Source organism: Lepus europaeus, chromosome 16, assembly GCF_033115175.1.
Source record: "Lepus europaeus isolate LE1 chromosome 16, mLepTim1.pri, whole genome shotgun sequence".
Classification (NCBI taxonomy): domain Eukaryota; kingdom Metazoa; phylum Chordata; class Mammalia; order Lagomorpha; family Leporidae; genus Lepus; species Lepus europaeus.
The window spans coordinates 88190322-88211998 of NC_084842.1; the positions used below are offsets into that span (position 1 = coordinate 88190322).

The 21677-nt window shown below is 59.7% G+C and overlaps 1 protein-coding gene across 3 annotated transcripts in view; it reads left to right on the forward strand.

Moving 5' to 3' along the window:
- The first annotated feature begins 2000 nt into the window (after window positions 1-2000).
- The window catches only part of LOC133775271 (TBC1 domain family member 14), a 213171-nt gene continuing 193494 nt past the window's right edge, over window positions 2001-21677 (forward strand). Inside the window, exons 1-2 of one of the 3 annotated variants that reach the window (XM_062213487.1) lie at window positions 2001-2057; window positions 16865-17202. The gene's annotated coding sequence lies outside the window, so the exon portion shown is untranslated. Of the gene's footprint in view, window positions 2058-16864; window positions 17203-21677 lie in introns of those variants that run through there. The other 2 variants (XM_062213489.1, XM_062213486.1) reach the window with 2 other exon arrangements.

Here is a 21677-nt window from a genome sequence, read left to right on the forward strand (position 1 = left end):
AAGCCTGGAGCCAGGAGCTTCTTCCGGGTCTCCCACGTGGGTGCAGGGGCCCAAGGAGTTGGACCATCTTCCACCACTTCCCCAGGCCATAGCAGAGAGCTGGATCAGAAGAGGAGCAGCTGGGACTCGAACCAGTGCCCATGTGGGATGCTGGCACTGCAGGTGGTGGCTTTACCTGCTACGCCACAGCACCGGCCCCTTTCTCTTCTAACTTGGGCATCAGGGAAGGTGCCTCTGGGTAGGCGATGTGTAGCGAGCTGTGAGCAAGGAGGAACCAGGCAGGCAAAAATCTGGAGACAGCAAGTGCAAAGGTCCTGAGGGTGCGGCCAGCCACGCCTCCTAGTGCTTTATCAGAACCAACAGCCTTGCGGGGTAGCGGTCAAGACCACCGCACCCCACGTCGGAGTTGCGGGGTTTGGCGCCCGGCTGCAGTTCCTGACTTCCACTCCCTGAGCCTGGGAGGCGCTTGCGATGGCTCAACTGACCGGGTCCCTCGGCCCTCGTGGGAGACTGGATTGCTTTCCCGGCTGCCGGCAGCGGCCCTGGCCCAGCGCTGGAGTTGGCGGGCATCTGGGGGGAGAACCAGCGGATGGAAGCTCGCGCTCCAAAAAACAAAATGAAGCAACGCCCCGCCCCCAACCCCAATCAAGTCTTTTAAAAAAGATACACACTTACCTGGAGGGAAACAAAGTAACAGTAGCCAGGCAGGCTGAGAGGCTAGGGCATCTTCTCTCTCCTTCCTCCTGGACCCCCCCGCAAGCCCTACAGCTAACTCCGCCTCCGTTCAAGCCCTCTTCTGCCAAGAAGCCCTCAGGTTCTACCACTCATGGCTTATAAGACTGGTCCGTGGCAAAACGTAAGCCGGGCGAGCTGGGCGTGTGCGGCTGAGGACGTAGGAGACATCGCTCCAGGCAAGAAACGCCGGGACCCGGACGGGTCAGCGTCCCGCACCCCCGCGCAGGGGGGACACCGTACGCCTCTGACGCCGCGGAGTGTTGGGGGCACCTGGGAGCCGGGCTGGGTCCGGGGCCCCCCCGCAGGCCAGCGGGCGGGCCCGCACGCCCCGGCCCGGGACCCCCGGACACCTGCCCTGCCGGCTGCTGCGGGAACCTCGCCCGCAACTCCGCCCGCAGCGCCGGGGCGCTCGGTGGCCCCGGCCGGGGACCGGCGAGCCCAGGCCGGCCTCCAGGTCCCGCTCCGAACCCGGCCTGTTTTCATCTTCACACTTCTGCCTGCTTAACAGAACCCAGGTCCGGTTCTCGGAGGCTGCCTTCGGGGCTTCTTCGGAAACACCGAGTCTTCACGCCCCCCGCCACGCGAGCCCTCGCAGGACGCGGCGAGACGGGGGCGCGCGCAGGTGCCGAGCGGGCCCGGCCCCGGCCCTGGCCCCAGGCCGCCAGCAGCGGACACCGCCCGGGCCGCCGCCCGCCCCGCGCCCCGCCCCGCGCCCCGCCCGCCGCCTCAGCGCCCCGCCCCGCGCCCCGCCCGCCGCCTCAGCGCCCCGCCCCCGCGCCCCGCCCTCCGCCTCAGCGCCCCGCCCCGCGCCCCGCCCTCCTCAGCGCCCCGCGCCCCACCGCCCCGGCCGCCTCAGCGCCCCGGCCGGTGCCCCGCCCGCCGCCCGCCCCGCGCCCCGCCCTCCTCAGCGCCCCGCCCCGCGGCCCGCCCTCCTCAGCGCCCCGCGCCCCGCCCCGCGGCCCGCCCTCCTCAGCGCCCCGGCCTGTGCCCCGCCCGCCGCCCGCCCCGCGCCCCGCCCCGCCCCCGCCCCGCCCGCGCGCCCTCCCGGCCGAGGGGCGGGGCGCGGCGCTGACGTCACCCCGGCGCCGGGCGGAAGGATCTGGAGCGCGCGGGCTTGGCGGGGCGCTGAGGCCAGTTGCCGGGTAACGGAGCGGAGCGGCCCGGCGCGCCGCCTCCCGCCCTCCGCCGAGTGGCGCTGGGGCCGCCGCCGCTTGACGTCAGGCGCAGGCCAGGGCCGCCCGGCGTCGGCAGCGCCCGCAGCCCCTCGTCGCGAGCGGAGAGGCGCCCCCGCCGGCCGCCGCGCCGCCCGGCAGCCTCGGCAGGTACGGCGGGGCGGGAGGCCGGGCCGCGGGGGCGCCCCGAGGCGGCTCCGGGCCGGGCCGCGCGAGGCCGAGCGGGCGCCGAGCCCGCACAATGGCGGGGCGCGGGCGGCGGCGCGGGCGGCGGGCCCGGGGGCGGCGGGCCCCGCGCGGCCGCCCCCTGCCCTGCAGCTTTGTCCTGCCGGGGGCCCGGGAGGGGGAGCCGCGGGCGCGGGGCGGCGGCGGGCGGGGCCGGCCGGGCGGCTGAGTGGCGGCGGCGCGGGCCTATGGCGCGGGGCGGGCGCAGGGTCGGCGAAGGTTACGGGCGAATGGCGAAGTGACAGGGCCGCGGGTCGCGGCGTGCCGCCCGGCCGGCCGGGGGCCGCTCTGCGGCTCGGGCCCGCAGCTCCGGCCGCGGGGGTGGGGCCGCCTCTCGGGCTCGCGGCGCGCAGGTGAAGGGGCCGCCCGGGTCTCGGGACCCCGTCCGCGCCCCCAGGCCCGGCGGGAACCGGCTTTCCTTGCTCGTTTGCCCTCCGAGAGAGAGAGCCGCTGTGAATCCGCCAGCCCGGGGCCGGGCGGGGGTCCGCGCCTGCCGCCCGGGAGAACTGGGGTGCAGGGGGCTCTCGCCAGTCATCGCCCGGGCTGCGGACCCGGGCTGGGCGCGCCGGGTGCCCGGAGGGGCGAGGGTGGGGGGCCGGGCGGGGGTCCGCGCCTGCCGCCCGGGAGAACTGGGGTGCAGGGGGCTCTCGCCAGTCATCGCCCGGGCTGCGGACCCGGGCTGGGCGCGCCGGGTCCCAGGAACGGGCTTTGCTCGTGCCCGGAGGGGCTTCGGGAGGCTGGCGAGGGTGGGGGGCCGGGCGGGGGTCCGCGCCTGCCGCCCGGGAGAACTGGGGTGCAGGGGACTCTCGCCGGTCATCGCCCGGGCTGCGGACCCGGGCTGGGCGCGCCGGGTGCCCGGAGGGGCGAGGGTGGGGACCGGCGGCTTGGTGATAGGGTGGTGCTGAGGGTGCGTCTCCGCTGGGTGCCGTGAGACCCACGCCGGACACGTGGCCCGTGGCGGATGCAAAGTCCTGTCCCTGAAGGTCACGCAGTGCCCGTCGGTTCTGCCGGGCGGAACCATCCTTAAGTAGGTGCGGGGCTCGGGCGCGGAGCTGCGGCCGCGCCCTGCAGTCGGGCTGTCTGGGTCCGGCGGGGCCTCCCGAGGAGGGACTCCTTAGTCCTTGAGAAAGTAGCCTGCCGCTGCGGTGGGAGCGCGTGTCGTCAGCGCCACGCCGGCTTGGCCGCTGACATGTTGGGGGAGGGAAGCAGAATTGGGAGCGGTGGCTCTGCGGGAAGCGGGTTGCAGGTGCAGGTGGCTTTGTTTCTTTGTGTTGGAGAGGAAGCAGAGGTGCTGACCGTGGCCCTAATGCGAGGCCGGGCTGTGGTGGTGTAGGGATCCTTGGCTTCTTGGCAGGCGTCAGGACAGTGAGATGGAGTTAGCACGGCTCGGGTGGTCACACCGCCCGCTGCTCGGCCTGGGCTTGGGTGACTGCGAGCGGCGGCTGCACGCGGAGCCAGGCTGCGCATCTGTGGGGTGGGAGAGATGACCCGTCTCAGCGTGGTTAGGAAGAGTCCGCCAGCTCAGACCCCGGTAACACCGGGTTGGACGCCTTGGCCTAACGCTTCTCCCTGCTCCTTCCCGGCGGCCGGTCGTGGCTCCTGAACACAAGTGAGGTTTTGCCAGCCTCTGGCTCAGTGGGCTTCCAAGACTGCCTGTGACTCTGGGATGGGACCACCAGCATCAGTGACAGCCCCCAGCCCGCCCTGCCAGGACGACGTGGGCCTCGGAGCCTGCTGCCTGTCGGCTCTGCCCGTGTTTTCTGCGATGGGAACGCCCTGTCCCGCTCTGACTTGCTCCAGGTTCTGAAAGTTGTGTCCTCTGCAGCGCTGTGTGCCAGGCCAGAGCCAGGAGCTAGGAGCTCCAAGCTGGGCTCCCATGTGGGTGGAGGGGCCCAGGTACGTGAGCAGGGAGCTGGATGGGAAGTGGAGCAGCCGAGCTGAAGCCAGCGCTCCGTCAGATGCGGGATGCTGACCTCGCAAGCAGAGGCTCACCCCTCTGTGCCACAGCGCTGGCCCTTGGAGTGCTTTATTGAAGTATTTTCATAGCAGACATCAGAGTGCCTACCACCACGTTAGAAATGCGGGTTTGCTGTGTTGAAGGTAGATGTGATGCAGACTGTTGATGTGCAGTTATGTGGGCTTCTCATGTCACCCCGTAATGACTGGCACTTCCTGCAGAGTGGCTCCAGCTCCCTACGGGCCTTGTGTCCTGGGTAGGTGGGGACCAGAGCGAGTGTCAGAGCGTTTGTTACATGGGGAGTACAGCGGCAGTCCCGGGGGTTACGTGCTTTTGTGTAAAGCTTTTCTTTTGGAGATTTATTGTGCTCATAAAAAGTAATGGGGGGGGGGCTCTTGCTCTGTGTGCCGCCCTCCAGGCCGTGCTCTGTGTGCCGCCCTCCAGGCCGTGCTCTGTGTGCCGCCCTCCAGGCCGTGCTCTGTGTGCCCTCCTCCACGGCGGTGCTCTGTGTGCCACCCTCCACGGCGGTGCTCTGTGTGCCACCCTCCACGGCCGTGCTCTGTGTGCCGCCCTCCACGGCCGTGCTCTGTGTGCCCTCCTCCAGGCCGTGCTCTGTGTGCCCTCCACGGCCGTGCTCTGTGTGCCCTCCACGGCGGTGCTCTGTGTGCCGCCCTCCAGGCCGTGCTCTGTGTGCCCTCCATGGCGGTGCTCTGTGTGCCGCCCTCCAGGCCGTGCTCTGTGTGCCCTCCTCCAGGCCGTGCTCTGTGTGCCGCCCTCCACGGCGGTGCTCTGTGTGCCGCCCTCCACGGCGGTGCTCTGTGTGCCGCCCTCCACGGCCGTGCTCTGTGTGCCGCCCTCCATGGCCGTGCTCTGTGTGCCCTCCTCCAGGCCGTGCTCTGTGTGCCCTCCTCCACGGCTGTGCTCTGTGTGCCGCCCTCCACGGTGGTGCTCTGTGTGCCCTCCTCCAGGCTGTGCTCTGTGTGCCCTCCTCCAGGCCGCGCTCTGTGTGCCGCCCTCCACGGCGGTGCTCTGTGTGCCGCCCTCCACGGCGGTGCTCTGTGTGCCCTCCTCCAGGCCGCGCTCTGTGTGCCGCCCTCCACGGTGGTGCTCTGTGTGCCCTCCTCCAGGCCGTGCTCTGTGTGCCCTCCTCCAGGCCGTGCTCTGTGTGCCCTCCTCCACGGCCGTGCTCTGTGTGCCGCCCTCCACGGCCGTGCTCTGTGTGCCGCCCTCCAGGCCGTGCTCTGTGTGCCGCCCTCCACGGTGGTGCTCTGTGTGCCCTCCTCCAGGCCGCGCTCTGTGTGCCGCCCTCCACGGCGGTGCTCTGTGTGCCGCCCTCCACGGCGGTGCTCTGTGTGCCCTCCTCCAGGCCGCGCTCTGTGTGCCGCCCTCCACGGTGGTGCTCTGTGTGCCCTCCTCCAGGCCGTACTCTGTGTGCCCTCCTCCAGGCCGTGCTCTGTGTGCCCTCCTCCACGGCCGTGCTCTGTGTGCCGCCCTCCACGGCCGTGCTCTGTGTGCCGCCCTCCAGGCCGTGCTCTGTGTGCCGCCCTCCACGGTGGTGCTCTGTGTGCCCTCCTCCAGGCCGTGCTCTGTGTGCCGCCCTCCACGGTGGTGCTCTGTGTGCCCTCCTCCAGGCCGTGCTCTGTGTGCCCTCCTCCAGGCCGCGCTCTGTGTGCCGCCCTCCACGGCGGTGCTCTGTGTGCCCTCCTCCAGGCCGTGCTCTGTGTGCCGCCCTCCAGGCCGTGCTCTGTGTGCCCTCCTCCAGGCCGTGCTCTGTGTGCCGCCCTCCACGGCGGTGCTCTGTGTGCCCTCCTCCAGGCTGTGCTCTGTGTGCCGCCCTCCAGGCCGTGCTCTGTGTGCCGCCCTCCACGGCGGTGCTCTGTGTGCCCTCCTCCACGGCTGTGCTCTGTGTGCCCTCCTCCAGGCCGTGCTCTGTGTGCCCTCCTCCAGGCCGTGCTCTGTGTGCCCTCCTCCAGGCCGTGCTCTGTGTGCCGCCCTCCACGGCGGTGCTCTGTGTGCCCTCCTCCAGGCTGTGCTCTGTGTGCCGCCCTCCACGGCGGTGCTCTGTGTGCCCTCCTCCAGGCCGTGCTCTGTGTGCCCTCCTCCAGGCCGTGCTCTGTGTGCCCTCCTCCAGGCCGTGCTCTGTGTGCCGCCCTCCACGGCGGTGCTCTGTGTGCCCTCCTCCAGGCTGTGCTCTGTGTGCCGCCCTCCAGGCCGTGCTCTGTGTGCCGCCCTCCACGGCGGTGCTCTGTGTGCCCTCCTCCACGGCTGTGCTCTGTGTGCCCTCCTCCAGGCCGTGCTCTGTGTGCCGTCCTCCAGGCCGTGCTCTGTGTGCCGCCCTCCAGGCCGTGCTCTGTGTGCCGCCCTCCACGGCGGTGCTCTGTGTGCCCTCCTCCAGGCCGTGCTCTGTGTGCCGCCCTCCTCCAGGCCGTGCTCTGTGTGCCGCCCTCCACGGCGGTGCTCTGTGTGCCCTCCTCCACGGCGGTGCTCTGTGTGCCGCCCTCCAGGCCGTGCTCTGTGTGCCCTCCTCCAGGCCGTGCTCTGTGTGCCGCCCTCCACGGCGGTGCTCTGTGTGCCGCCCTCCACGGCCGTGCTCTGTGTGCCGCCCTCCACGGCGGTGCTCTGTGTGCCGCCCTCCACGGCGGTGCTCTGTGTGCCCTCCTCCAGGCCGTGCTCTGTGTGCCGCCCTCCACGGCTGTGCTCTGTGCTGCAGCGCCCTCTGTGGGGTGATGCAGGGGACCTCTTGTCCACAGCACGCGCGTCCTGCTCCGGCCCCTCTGTGGGGTGACGCAGGGGACCTCTTGTCCACAGCACGCGCGTCCTGCTCCGGCCCCTTTGTGGGGTGACGCAGGGGACCTCTTGTCCACAGCACGCGCGTCCTGCTCCGGCCCCTCTGTGGGGTGACGCAGGGGACCTCTTGTCCACAGCACGCGCGTCCTGCTCCGGCCCCTCTGTGGGGTGACGCAGGGGACCTCTTGTCCACAGCACGCGCGTCCTGCTCCGGCCCCTCTGTGGGGTGACGCAGGGGCCCTCTTGTCCACAGCACGCGCGTCCTGCTCCAGCCCAGACGGGAAACCTTTAGAGATTCAGGCGGCTCCCTCTCTCTGTAAAGATTTGTTTATTTTGGAGGTCAGAGTTAGAGATCTTCCATCTGCTTGTTCCCTCGCCAGATGGCCCCAGGGCTGGGCCAGGCCAAAGCCAGGAGCTTCATCTGGGTCTCCTGTGTGGGTGACAGGGGCCTAAACACTCGAGCCAGCCTCGTCTGCCTTTCCCAGGGCGTTAACAGGGAGCTGGGTGGGAAGGAGAGCAGCCAGGCCAGGAACCGGTGCCCATGTGGGGTGCCATCGCCGCGGGCAGCAACTTAACCCGCTCTGTCACAGCGCGGGTCCCTAGGGGCTTCGTTCTTGACAACTGGGTTTCACCAGGTCTGCGGCTCAGGCTGTTCCTGCCCTGCCCTCCGTGCAGCGCTGTCACCATTCCTGATGTTGTTGCTGGTTCTGTTGCCAGAGTTATTTAACATGGAAACCACGTGGTGCTGTGCTGCCACCCCCCGGCAGGTGTGCGCCAGAGGGAGGGTCTCAGCTGAGGGAGGGGACGGGTCTGTTCCTGCGGACCTTGACCTTGCGGCCTCTCTGCCTTCCCCCCAGTTTAGACTTCGTGTCCAGGTTAGGAAATCGCTCTGATGTGATCTTTGCCCTCTGGCCTGGTTCCGTCCTTACTGTGTCTGCTTGTCACGCTGAGTTCTGGCCGAGACCTTGGTGCTCGTGTCCTCTGGAGTGCCCTTTCCACCTTTCCCTTCCTGGCTGAGTGGGGAAGGCTCGGCTAAGCTGCTCTGTTCCCAAGTTCCGGAACGGCCTTCACCGTGCTCGCCTGCTCCCTCCGCGCGCCCAGGTTTTCCGTACGGTGTTCCAGTCTATGTGAGCTTCACGTGTCGGTCTTTGCTGGTTAGGGACTACTGTGAGGAAAGAGACGCACCTGCCATCTGCGGTGGTCCGCAGTGTGCGAGCTGGTGTGTCCGTAGTTCTCACTTGTCCAGTACTTGGGAGTTAGCTCAGAATCACTTTGCGATCTGGTTTCAGCAGGAGGGGAGGAGGTTGCTCTGGCTTCATGTGTAGCTGTCAGGGCCGGCCTTTAGCTGTCACGTGGGGCAGGTAAGAGAACACGAGTGGGGGCCCTTGGTCGACCTGTAAGGCTGCTGTGTGACGACGGTGCCCACAGGCTGAGTCCTGGGAGCGTGTGAAGGAGAGGAGCTGCTGCGCTCGCGTTCTGCAGTAGCTGCAGAGGGCGTTTGCACACACAGGTGCTCGATGATTCCGAAGTCACGCAGACCCAGCTGCAAGTGAACGGGAGTTTTGCATGTGGCTTAAAGTCAGTGAAAACACTGAGATTGTCAGATTTTCTGTTACTGTTCCGCAGAGCAAATGTTCCCACTTTAGTCTTAGTCTGGTAGTTACTCAGTGAGCAGCAGAATCCCCCAGTGGTGGTCTGGCTGGCGTTGAAGTTCTGCCATGCCCTCTCACAGACCCTCCCTGTTGTCGGGCTTCCTGCTTACTCTTGGCCCGGGCTGGATAGGGAGCAGACCTGGGGTTCAAAGTGGTCCGTACTCCGGGGAAGATTGAGGGGATGAAAATCAGCAACTTTTATACTTTTTATTAAGTAGTTATGATATTTAAATTTATATGCATCACTGATTGAATAGGACCTCAAACTGGACACATTGTGTTCAGACTTTTGGTTCTAAAATAATTTGGGGGGCTGGTGCTGTGGCACAGCGGGTTAACGCCCTAGCCTGAAGCGCCAGCATCCCATATGGGTGCCGGTTTAAGACCTGGCTGCTCCTCTTCCAATCCAGCTCTCTGCTATGGCCTAGGAAGGCAGTAGAGGATGGCCCAAGTCCTTGGGCCCCTGCACCCACGTGGAGACCCGGAAGAAGCTTCTGGCTTTGGATCAGCACAGCTCTGGCCGTTGTGGCGTGAACCATCGGATGGAAGACCTTTCTCTCTCTCTCTGTCTCTCCTCTCTCTCTGTAACTCTGACTTTCAAATAAATAAGTAAATAAATCTTAAAATAATTTGGAATTCCCTACGTTGGCTAACATACCATTGATGACTGTTGAACTTGTTGATGGTATTTATGATTGAGCTTTTTAATCACTGGAAATGTATATATTCCTGATACATCTCCTAAAATTTGGCCCAAAGTTTGGGCATAATTGGAGTATTCCAGTGGATGAACCTGTTAATACTGCTGGTATCTGTATTAGAAGATAGGTAATGCAGAAGTCCTTGTGAACGTGCCTGTGCGTGCCTGTGTGTGTGTGTGTGTGGAGGAACGTGCCTGTGTGTGTGTGTGTGTGGAGGAACGTGCCTGTGTGTGTGTGTGTAGGAACGTGCCTGTGTGTGTGTGTGTGTGGAGGAACGTGCCTGTGTGTGCCTGTGTGTGTGTGTAGGAACGTGCCTGTGTGTGTGTGTGGAGGAACGTGCCTGTGTGTGTGTGTGTGTGTGTAGGAACGTGCCTGTGTGTGTGTGTGTGTGTGGAGGAACATGCCTGTGTGTGTGTGTGTGGAGGAATGTGCCTGTGTGTGTGTGTGTGTAGGAACGTGCCTGTGTGTGCCTGTGTGTGTGTGTAGGAACGTGCCTGTGTGTGTGTGTGTGTGGAGGAACGTGCCTGTGTGTGTGTGTGTGTGTGGAGGAACGTGCCTGTGTGTGTGTGTGTGTGTGGAGGAACGTGCCTGTGTGTGTGTGTGTGGAGGAACGTGCCTGTGTGTGTGTGTGTGTGGAGGAACGTGCCTGTGTGTGTGTGTGTGTGTGTAGGAACGTGCCACAGTGCTCTTTTGGATTTTTTAAATATGATTATTATCTCAGTCCTTGGGGATTAGAATGTTTGAAAGGAGGGATCCGCTTCCCCTTGCAGCCAGCAGTGTGTTTCCAGCCCAGCTACGTTTCCCAGAGTGCCTTTGGAATCATTTCAGAATTGTGGAGATTGCAAGTTCATCAAGGCCCTTAGTTTTTTTCTTCAGTTTCTAGCTTTTTCTTGGGTGTCTGGTGGACATTTTTCTCCTTGTTGGTATTTTCTATTTTAATGGACAGAAGGTTGAAATTGAATACACACATTTTTTTTTTCTTTTTAAAGCTTTGTTTTATTTATTTGAAAGACAGTTCGAGAGAGAGAGACAGAGAGGTCTTCTATTCCACTGGTTCACTCCCCAAATGACCACAATGGCCAGAGCTGTGCTGATCTGAAGCCAGGAACAGGCGCTTCTTCTGGGTCTCTCCTGTGAGTGCAGGGGCCAAGCACTTGGGCCATCTTCCATTGCTTTCCCAGGCCATAGTAGAGAGCTGGATCAGAAGAGGAGCAGCCAGGACTTGAACCGGTGCCCATATGGGATGCTGGTGCTACAGGCTGGGACTTTAACCTGCTGTACCATAGCACCATCACCGAATATACACATTTTTGATCCTTATTTTTATTTATTTGTTTTTGGTGGTTGTTACTTGCCATTGCTTTCTTTAATTAGCACTGTTGATGAGTACTGATTGTATCTTTGTTACTACTACTGGTAGTGCTCTCTGAAGGAGTTTATTGTTTTTAGAAACTTAAGTTAAATCTGGGGCCGGCGCTGTGGCTCACTTGGCTAATCCTCCGCCTGTGGCACCGGAATCCCAATGGGCGCTGGGTTCTAGTCCTGGTTGCTTCTCTTCCAGTCCAGCTCTCTGCTGTGGCCCAGGAGGGCAGTGGAGGATGGCCCAAGTCCTTGGGCCCTGCACCCATGTGGGAGACCAGGAGGAGGCACCTGGCTCCTGGCTTTGGATCGGCGCAGCGCCGGGCGTGGTGGCCATTTGGGGGGTGCGCCAACGGAAGGAAGACCTTTCTCTCTGTCTCTCTCATTGTCTAAGTCTATCTGTTAAATAATTAAAAATTAAAAATCTGTTAGAGTATGTTTTGTGTGGCTTACCAAAAACAGTTTAAATGTGACTGTTATAAAGCCAATTTTTACAAATGTACACGTTAAATCTAAAAATGCAGGCCGGCGCCATGGCTCAATAGGCTAATCCTCCGCCTGTGGCGCTGGCACCCCGGGTTCTAGTCCCGGTCGGGGCGCCGGATTCTGTCCCAGTTCCCTCTTCCAAGCCAGCTCTCTGCTGTGGCCCGGGAAGGCAGTGGAGGATGGCCCAAGTGCTTGGGCCCTGCACCCGCATGGGAGACCAGGAGAAGCACCTGGCTCCTGCCTTCGGATCAGCGCGGTGCGCCGGCCGCAGCGGCCATTGGAGGGTGAACCAACAGTAAAAGGAAGACCTTTCTCTCTGTCTCTCTCTCTCACTGTCCACTCTGCCTGTCCAAAAAAAAAAAAAAAAAAAAAAAATCTAAAAATGCAGTAAAGTATAAATGTCTCCTTCGTCTTCTCATCTTGTACTCGTGTTACTTGGAAAAAACCATTAATTTTAAGCATACCTCTGTGTGTAGAAAGGGAGTCGTGGTAGACATGTTCTCGTGTCCTGGTTTAAGCAAACCCCGAGCTGTGTGTGGGAGTGCTTTCTGTGTCAGCCGTGCAGCTCTGCTGCGTGACAGACCTGGGCCCCTGTTCCTTGTTTAGAAGTGTCAGCACTGGGGCCGGACTGTGGTCTGATGGGTAGAGCTGCCTTTCAAATAAATAAGTCTCTTTCTGAAAAGATTTATTTATTTATTTGAAAGGCAGACCTAGAAAGATGTTTCATGCCGGTTCATTCCCCAGATGGCTGCAACGGCCAGGGCTGGGCCAGGCTGAAGCCAGGAGTCTGGAGCTCCACCAGGTACTACAACGTCTGTTGCTTTCCCAAGTGCGTTAGCAGGGCGCTGGGTCAGAAGTGGAGTAGCTGGGACTTGAGCCAGGCACTCTGGTGTCCCAAGTGGCAACTTAATCCCTGTGCCAAACCCTGTGCCAACTACCGCCTTCACTGGACTTCCTGATCTGGTGTTGGGTCGCGGTGTTCTTAAATCGGTGTGTAACCGGGAGCCCACATCATCAGTCTAGTGTGGATCCCACAAGTGTGTAGCTGCTTTGGTGAGGACTTTGTAAGTAGACAGGAAGTAAGAACGCTCCTCCTCCTAACTCCCCGTCCTGTCGCCTGTGGTTACTGCTAACAGTTTATCCACGTGGAGATTTTTAAAAAGTCTTTTGGGAATAGCGTTGTGGTGTAGCGGGTAAAGCTGCCGCCTATGACGTCAGCATCCCAAATGGGTGCTGGTTTGAGTCCCGGCTGCTCCACTTCTAATCCAGCTCCCTGCTAATCCTTCTCAGAAAGCAGCGGAAGATGGCCCAAGTCCTTGGGCCCCTGCACCCACGTGGGAGACCTGGAGGAAGCTCCTGGCATTGGACTGGCCCAGCTCCAGCTGTGTGGCCATTTGGAGAGTGAACCAGTGGATGGAAGACCTCTCTCTCTGCCTCTTCCTCTGCCTCTCTGTAACTCTGCCTTTCAAATAAACAAATACATAAATTTAAAAAAAAGCTTGCTTTAGATTTGCTGAATTTCAGGTCCCACCTGTGGCTGCTTTGGCAGATCCAGACCAAGTCATTCTGAGGGCCTTACACAGCCTCTACAGGCCAGATGGTCCCACCCTTGCCCTAAAGCTTCAAGTTAAAAACAAAAAACAAGTCAAAACCTAAAACTGCAACTCAATGCCAGTTTGCAATGGCCTTTTTTCCTTAAAATCTGAAGCATTCTCAATCCATTATGGAGTTTTCCAAGGAAACATGTACTTTGTGTGAATCTCAAATTAAGGATTTTTTTTTTTTTTTTTTGAGAGAGAGTTATAGACAGTGAGAGAGACAGACAGAGAGAAAGGTCTTTCCATTGGTTCACTCCCCAACTGGCTACTATGGCCGGGGCTGCATCGATCCGAAGCCAGGAGCCAGGTGCTTCCTCCTGGTCTCCCATGCGGGTGCAGGGGCCCAAGCACTTGGGCCATCCTCCACTGCCTTCCCGGGCCATAGCAGAGAGCTGGACTGGAAGAGGAGCAACTGGGACTAGAACCCGGCGCCCATATGGGATTCCGGTGCCACAGGCGGAGGATTAGCCAAGTGAGCCACGGCGCCCGCCCAATAGGTTTTTTTTTTTTTTTAAACCTGCTGTGGTGCAGCAGGTTAAAGCCCCAGCCTGCAATGCTGGCATCCCATATGGGTGTCAGTTCAAATCCCGGCTGCTCCTCTTCCAGTCCAGCTCTCTGCTGTGGCCTGAGAAAGCAGTAGAAGATGGCCCAAGTCCTTGGGTCCCTGCACCCATATGGGAGACCCAGAAGCAGCCTCTGGTTTCGGTTCAGCTCAACCCTGGCTGTTGTGGTCATTTGGGGAGTGAACCAGTGGAATGGAAGACCTCTCTCTCTCTCTCTGGTTCTACCTTTTTCTGTAACTCTTTCAAATAAATTAAAAAAAAAATTCTTTAAAAAAAATGGTTCAGTTGGGACCAGCGTTGGGACAGTGGGCTAAGGTGCTGTTCAAGATCTGGCTGCTCTGCTTCAGATCAGCTCCCTGCCAGTGCACCTGGGAGAGCAGCAGAAGATGGCCAAGTCCTTGGGCCCCTGCCATGCACGTAGAAGACCTGGATGGAGTTCCATGTTCCTGGCTTTGGCTTGGCCCAACCCCGGCATTGTGGCGTGAACCAGCAGATGGAAGATCTCTCTTTTTCTCTGCATTTCAAATAGAATCATTTTTTTTTTAATGTTTTTATGTATCGGTTTCCACAATAATTTATGTAACACATTTATTATTATTTTTCAATATTTACTTACTCATTTGAAGGGCAGAGTATACAGAGAACGAGACTGAGAGAGAGGTCTTCATCTGCTGGTTCACTCCCCAAATGGCCACAAACGCTGGAGCTGTGCTGATCTGAAACCAGGAGCCAAGAGCTTCTTCATGGTCTCCCACATGGGTGTAGGAGCCCAAGGACGTGGGCCATCCTCCACTGCTTTCCCAGGCACGTTAGCAGGGAGCTGGATCGAAAGTGGAGCAGCCGGGACTGGACTGGTGCCTGTATGGGATGCCAGCACTGCAGGCAGCGGCTTTACCTGCTATGCCCCAAGCAGGCTACTTTTTGAGTTGGTAATTTTTTTTATGGCTTGCAAATGGTGTTAGAAATATCCGAATGGCCCTTGTCAGAAAGAAGGCTTCCATCCCTGCTTAAGGCGCAGGGTTAAGTTTCAGAGTGTTAGGATATCTGTCCCTAATGAGCGTTCACTTTTTAAAATTAAGTGAAGGAAACTCAAGCTCCCCATATGATGAGCTCAGCTGAACAAAGGATCCGTTAGGGTTACTTGGTGCTTTATTTATGTAAGTGGGAGGCTTCTTAGATGTAGGGCTGGTGTTGTGGTGCCGTGGGTTAAGCTGCCCCCCAGCGCCGGCATCCCACGTTGGAGCGCAGGTTCAAGTCCTAGCTGCTCTGTTCTTCCCATCCAGCCCCTGCCAGTGTGTCTGGGCCCTGCTGCCTGCTCGGGAGACCCAGATGGCGCTCTTGGCTTCAGGTCGTTGTGACCACTGGGGAGTGAACCAGGGCACAGAAGAGGTCTCTCCCCACCTCCCCGCCTTTCAAATAAGCAGACTTAAAAAAAAAAAAAAAAGAAAAATGGGTAAGGGGAAAAATGAGTTAACACTGGTTAACAGTTTCTACCTGTCCATTATGTTAGGGACCGTGGGTAAAGTATTTGATGTCTGCTTCCTAACAGCCCTTTGAAGAAGGGGTGAATTGTCCTCATTGCCCAGTGCCCTGAGGTCATGCCTGATGGAGTGTTTGTTTATTTGTTGACCGCCTGCTACTGGTCTCCCAGAGGAGATTCACAGAGGGAGCTGCTGGGGAAGGGTGCAGTGGGGAGGAGTCTGTGGAGTGCGCGCTCCCGCTTCCCTGAGCCTGTGAGAGGGAAGGAAGGTGTGCTTCGAACAGGATTTGTTTAAACCCCACGGTTAATGGTTTAACAGTGGAGCCTTGATCCGATTATGGTGCCTGGGAGGTGGGCTCGCTGGGAGGTCTTTGGGTTACTGGCGACTTGCCCTCAGAAGGTAGTTCCTGGAGAGGGTTGGTTATATAAGCCAAGTATGCTTCCTGGCCCGCCCGCCCTCTCTCTGCCTTCTTCCAGTCTCACCAGGTCCTGAGCCAGTGAGGTCACCTGATCTCGGCCTGTGAGCCCCCAGAACTGTAGGATAAAACAAACCCGCACTGCAGTCGGGAGCAGCTGACCGCTGCGGGAGGGTGGGGCTGGAGCCGGAGTGTGTTAGATCAGCACAGCTCCAAGAAAGTCTTGACCAGGCCGATGGAGTCCTCGCTCCATGGTTGTGCCTTCCCGGCAGGGTGGAAGGCTGGGGCGGCTCGCCCTTCCTGTGCAGCCCTTGCCGGGGTGGCCTGACGGACATGTGCTGGGCTGCTCTTGCTGCAGGCCGCCAGGCAGCCGGGCCCCTGCAGCATGACCTGGGCAGGGCACACCGCGGCCAGCACACGCAGCCCTGTTCCTGGTGGAGCTCGGGGCTGAGACCGACGGTGCACGTGAGCAAGTATGTGTGTCAGGTGTTAGATGTCAGGTGAGGATCGGTGCAAGGGGAGAAAAAGAGCAGAAGGTAGGTGGACAGGGACAGGCTCTGTGCAGGGTGTGTGACGTGTGGGGGAAGAAGCAGCAGGTGGAAACCCCAGTTTCGGATGCATTGTGGGACAGAATCGAGGGCGGCCGTCATGGGTACAGGGAGGGGTAGGGGAGGAGTGAGGGGAGCAGGTGCGGCCACTGACTGAGGTAGGGGAGGCCATGGCAGGGATGGCGTTTTGTCCTGCTGTAAGTGAGCCACCTAGCTGACTGGCAGGCTGGTAGCATTAGAGTTCTGGAATTCTTGGGTAGAAGTCTGGAGTGATGGCATTTAAGTCACGGGCCTGGATTCGTCAGCGAGGGCTGTGCTGCGTGTCAGATAGCCGTGAGCCACGATGGGCTCCCGAGCCCGGCGTGTGGCTGCTCTCAGTGAGAGGCGGGCCACGATGGGCTCCCGAGCCCGGCGTGTGGCTGCTCTCAGTGAGAGGCGGGCCACGATGGGCTCCCGAGCCCGGCGTGTGGCTGCTCTCAGTGAGAGGCGGGCCACGATGGGGCTCCCGAGCCCGGCGTGTGGCTGCTCTGAGTGAGAGGCGGGCCACGATGGGGCTCCCGAGCCTGGCGTGTGGCTGCTCTGAGAGGCAGGCCACGATGGGGCTCCCGAGCCCGGCGTGTGGCTGCTCTGAGAGGCAGGCCACGATGGGGCTCCCAAGCCTGGCGTGTGGCTGCTCTCAGTGAGAGGCGGGCCACGATGGGCTCCCGAGCCCGGCGTGTGGCTGCTCTGAGTGAGAGGCGGGCCACGATGGGGCTCCCAAGCCTGGCGTGTGGCTGCTCTCAGTGAGAGGCGGGCCACGATGGGCTCCCGAGCCCGGCGTGTGGCTGCTCTCAGTGAGAGGCGGGCCACGATGGGCTCCCGAGCCCGGCATGTGGCTGCTCTGAGAGGCAGGCCACGATGGGGCTCCCGAGCCTGGCATGTGGCTGCTCTGAGTGAGAGGCGGGCCACGATGGGGCTCCTGGGCCTGGTGTGTGGCTGCTCTGAGAGGCAGGCCACGATGGGCTCCCGAGCCCGGCATGTGGCTGCTCTCAGTGAGAGGCGGCGTGCTGAATGCCTGTCAGACGCCAGAGGTTCCGTAGGCAAAAACGTGATCTTTCACTTTGGTTTTATTTGGAATGGTATTATTTTGGGTATGTTGGGTTAAGTAACAATACTGAAATAATTTCACTTGTTTCTCTTTTTAAGTTATTTATTGGAGAGGAGGAAGAGAGAGAATGCAACCAGGAGCTCCCCCGGCTGATTTACTTCCCAGATACCCATGGTGACCAGGGCTGGACCAGGTCGAAGCTGGAAGCCAAGGATGTGTGTGTGTCAGGGACCCAACTACTTGAGCCATTGCCTGCTGCCCCCAGCTCAAGCTGGATCTGGAGTCGAGCCAGTTCTCGAACCCAAGCACTCTGATGTGGGCGTGGGCGTCTTAACTGCTAGACCACGCCTGCCCTGTGCAGTTTGCAGCTGTCAGAAGGCACGAAGTGCGCGAGTGCTGCTAACAGGAGTGTCTCTTGGAAGCGCTCACGGAGGAAGTGAGTACAGATGGAGAAGCCCGAGGGCGGAGTCCGGAGAGCTGGGGGATGAGCAGCCAGAGGCCACGGCCTTGGGTGGAGGATGAGGAGAGCTGTGGCCTTGTCAGTGAGCTTCGCCGTGTTCCTAGCACTGAAGAACAGGCGTCCGAGGAGCTGGGCTGGCAGACGCGTGCTAGCTGGGACGATGGTTTGCAGGAGTGAGGGTCTTGGAGATGGCTGCAGGGCCGCAGGGTTTCCTGGGACTGTGTTTTAAAGTGAATCGCACGCAGCCCATTCAGACGAGTCCGTCCAGGAGAGAAGACGACGCTGTGAGGCGGGGCAGTCAGAGGAAGGGGACTCAAGGCCCGGCGTGGCCTCTCCTCGCAGTCTTCGCCGGGTGGACCGGCTGTCCGGCTCTGTCCCCTCTCTGCTGGCTCCAAGCATGGAGGGAACCTTCGGAGTTCTGTCTTGCCCCGAGAGCTGCCCTCGCTGCGGGGAGGGAGGGCTCTGTTTCTCTGTCATGAACTCACCGTTTAGTTGGCGTCGTTGGGCGCCCGTACACCTTCGGTCCCGGTGACCTCAGAGTGGAGCAGCAGACTCGGGGCGCTTTACTGTCGTGCGAAGTGTTGGTAGCTCTGTCAGCGCAGAATCCGATGTTTCTTTCCTTTAGACATTATGCTTTTTTCTTTTGTATTTCATTCCTCCATTTCAAAAAAAGCTACGTTTTTGCACTTAGCCTTTAAGAGCTGTTTCTAACAGTGTCTTTTCCAGCCGAGTGATAGAAGCTGTCATGGAAACTGAATCTTTGTGTGGAGCTTGCTTGGGCCTTCCAGGGCGCTGGACGGATCAGGTGGGCTCCCTGCAGCTTACCGTCGGCTGACGCTGTGTCAGACCTGGTCTGGCTCTTCTCTCTGGCGTGGGGGTCAGGCCTGTGGGGACGGTGAACGGTAATGGCAAACCAGAGATTAAGGAGCGTCTGCCAATGCAGGCCATAGGCTTTACCCCCTCAGAACTGGGATGGGGGTGCTGAGGGTTGGACGAGAGGTGGCCAGAGGGATGAGAAGGCACCAGCTCAGTGGCCCTTGTTTCGATGCACCCCGGGGACCTGAAGTCATACTTAAACTTCTTTGTGGATAAAGCGGGGGCTTGGCTTGGCTTGCTGTATTTTCATCCCGTGAAAGCAGTGAGCAGAGTGGGTGCCCCAGTGTTCATTGAATGAATGAGGAGTGAGCAGTCTGCAGAGCCGAGGTCCTGCAGGCAGGAGCCGGGGTGGGGTGATGGTGTGACTCCGCGTCTGCCTGGAGGAGGGAGGTGATGCTGCCGCCGCTGGTCCTGTGCGCTGCCACAGCCTGCGTCTGTCCCTGAGCTGGCGCTTGTAGGGAGGGAGGCAGTCTCGGCCCAGTGCGGGAGGAGGGCAGAGAGGTGGTTTCCTGGGCTGCTGCGGCGAAGTCCTCCCCACTGGACGTTCAGTCTCAGCTCTGGAGGCAGAAGTGCAAGTCCGGGCGTCAGCAGGCCTGTCCTGCCGGTTCTCAGGGAGGAGCTGGGCTGTGCCTCTCAGCTTCTGGTGGGGTTGGCAGTCCCTGGCCTTCCTTGGCCTGCGTGGACGTCACACAGGGCTCTGCTTCTGTCTCCTCACGTGTCTCAGTCCATGTTTTCCTCTTCTTAGGTCATTGTCCAGAGTAGAACCCTAATCTAGTATGATTGCCTGTTAACTTGGTTATATCTGTTTTCTTTCTTTTTTTTTTAAAGGAACCTCACTTGCAACCACAAGTGATCATGTGACCTAGTTAAGGCCCAGTGAGATTTTTTAAAAAAAGATTTATTTATTTATTTGGAAGTCAGAGTTACACAGAGAGAAGGAGAGGCAGAGAGAGACAGAGAGAGGTATCTTCCATCTGCTGGTTCACCCCCCAATTGGCCACAACGGCTGGAGCTGAGCCAATCTGAAGACCCGAGCTAAGACCTTCTTCCAGGTCTCCCACACGGGTGCAGGAACCCAAGCTCTTGGGCCATCTTCTACTGCTTTCCAAGGTCATAGCAGAGAGCTGGATCGAAAGTGGAGCAGGGCCGGCGCTGCGGCTCAATAGGCTAATCCTCCGCCTGTGGTGCCGGCACACCGGGTTCTAGTCCCGGTCGGGGCGCCGGATTCTGTCCCGGTTGCCCCTCTTCCAAGCCAGCTCTCTGCTGTGGCCCGGAAGTGCAGCGGAGGATGTCCCAGATCCTTGGGCCCTGCACCCCATGGGAGACCAGGAGAAGCACCTGGCTTCTGCCTTCGGATCAGCGCGGCCGTAGTGCGCCGGCCGCAGCGGCCATTGGAGGGTGAACCAACGGTAAAAGGAAGACCTTCCTCTCTGTCTCTCTCTCACTGTCCACTCTGCCTGTCAAAAAAAAAAAAAAAAAAAAGTGGAGCAGCCAGGACTCGAACCAGCGCCCAAATGGGATGCCAGCATTGCAGGCAGCAGCTTTACCTGCTACGCTACAGCACCGGCCCCTACATCTGTTTTCAAGTAAAGTCATGTTCACAGGTAACAGTATTTGGGGGCTGGCATCGTGGTGCAGTGCAGCTGGTTAAGCCACTGCCGGTAATGCTGGCATCCTTCGTGAGTGCCAGTTGAGAGTCTGGGCTGCTCCACTGCCCATCCAGCTCCCTGCTATGGCCTGGGAAAGCAGTGGAAGATGGCCCAAGTCCTTGGGCCCCTGCTACCCACATGGGAGACTCAGATGGAGCTCCTGGCTCCCGCCTGGCCCAGCCCCAGCCACTGTGGCCATTTGGGGAACAAACCAGCAGGTGAAGATCTCTGTCTCTCCTTCTCTATCACTCTGCCTTTCAAGTAAGTAAGTTTTTTTTTTTTTTTTTTTAAAGTTAGAATTGGAACATGTCTTTCTGGGGAGACATCATTCATTCCACAACAGGAGGTAAGGTTGAGGGCAAGCTGTCCATATTAGCTGGGACTCAATTCCCCAGACTTCTCTTTTCTTCAGAGCTAGGTGTGCCAGAGGAGTTGGGGTGAAACAGAGTCCCTGTCCATTAGATAATACCCCTTTGGCCTCAGGCCGGAGTGATGATGATGGCTGACGTGGCTATAGACTGTGTAGCCATTAGATCGACTGCTGGAGAGACTGGGGCGTCTCCCACCTTCCCCCCGGACACACGTTTGTGCTGCTTCTGTGCTTCGTGGGCTCTCTGTGCTGGCGATGGGTCTGATGCTGTATTTGAAAAGTTGGCGAAGACCTTGCCCGTTATGTTTGGGTTCTGTGAACGAGTTGAGCACAAGAGGCAGAAATGTCATGTAGTAAAGTCTAGTGAAGTGTTTGGTCAGCTCTGGGAGAGGCAGAGGCAGGCTGGAGCTTGGCCTTAGGTGCTCATCACTCTGGAAGGGTGAGTGACGGGTGGTGGCAGGAGCTGGTGTGGGAGGGCAGGCCTGCCAAGGTGTTTGTTCAGCTCAACGGCCCTATCATGTGGCACGTGGAGGGAGCACAAGTGTAAGTACAGTTGTTGGTGATTGGTGTTTTCTGAGTTGGAAGAGAGTCAAGTTCAGCGCTGGCTGTAGAACTGTGACGTGTGATCCTCTGTCCCCAGATCTCCGTGTTTCAGCCAGCCCTGTCCAGAGAGCTTGTGTGATGGAGGTGCTCCCTCTGTGCTGTAGTCAGTATCCTCTGACCATGTGTCATGTGTGGCTTTTTTTTTTTTTTTTAAATATTGATTTGAAAGAGATGGAGAGAGAGCTCTTCCATCTTCTGGTTCACTCTCCAAATAGCTGGAATAGCCGGGGGTGGGCCAGGCTGAAGGCAGGAGCCAAGAACTCCATCCAGGTCTCCCACATGAGTTCCGGGGCCCGAGCCCCTGGGACATTACCGGCTGTGTTCTCATGTGCATTAGCAGGGAACTGGACCAGAAGCAGAGCAGCTGGGGTTCAGACTGTCGCCCCGATACAAGACGCTGGCTTTACACGTGTCGCCCAGCTGCTGTGCCACACTGCAGTCCCAGGCGTGGCTGAGCACTTGAAATGTGGCTGTGCCACTGAACAGCTGAATTTTAAATTTCATGAATTTAAATAGCCACTAGTGGCTACTATCCGGATGGCACAGTTCTAGACATTTTGAAGGACTTGGCTAGTTTTCTTAACAGAAGTGGATTGAAAATTAGTGGTGATTATAAGGGCATGGAAAGATGCTGTTGGCTGAAGGTGGCTCTGCTCTGCAGTGTGGCACGTCGGGTTTCCCTGGAGTGAGATGTGGATTCTGGTTCAGCCGCAGTGCCAAAGATAGCGTGTGCTGGGACCACATTGCCTTAGCTTTGAAGTTACTGGAGAGTTGTGCCACCGCCACCCCCACGTGAAGCTTGTGCCCTGCTGCGTCTAGCGTGCACATAACACTTCGTGCAGGAACGTTCAGGGCCACTGGAAGTTGGAGGGGCCTTCAGTTCCGCGCCGGGGTCAGCAGCTGGGTTCTCTGGCCAGGGGGTTCTCAGAGAAGCATGCTCCTGGGTCCGTGCT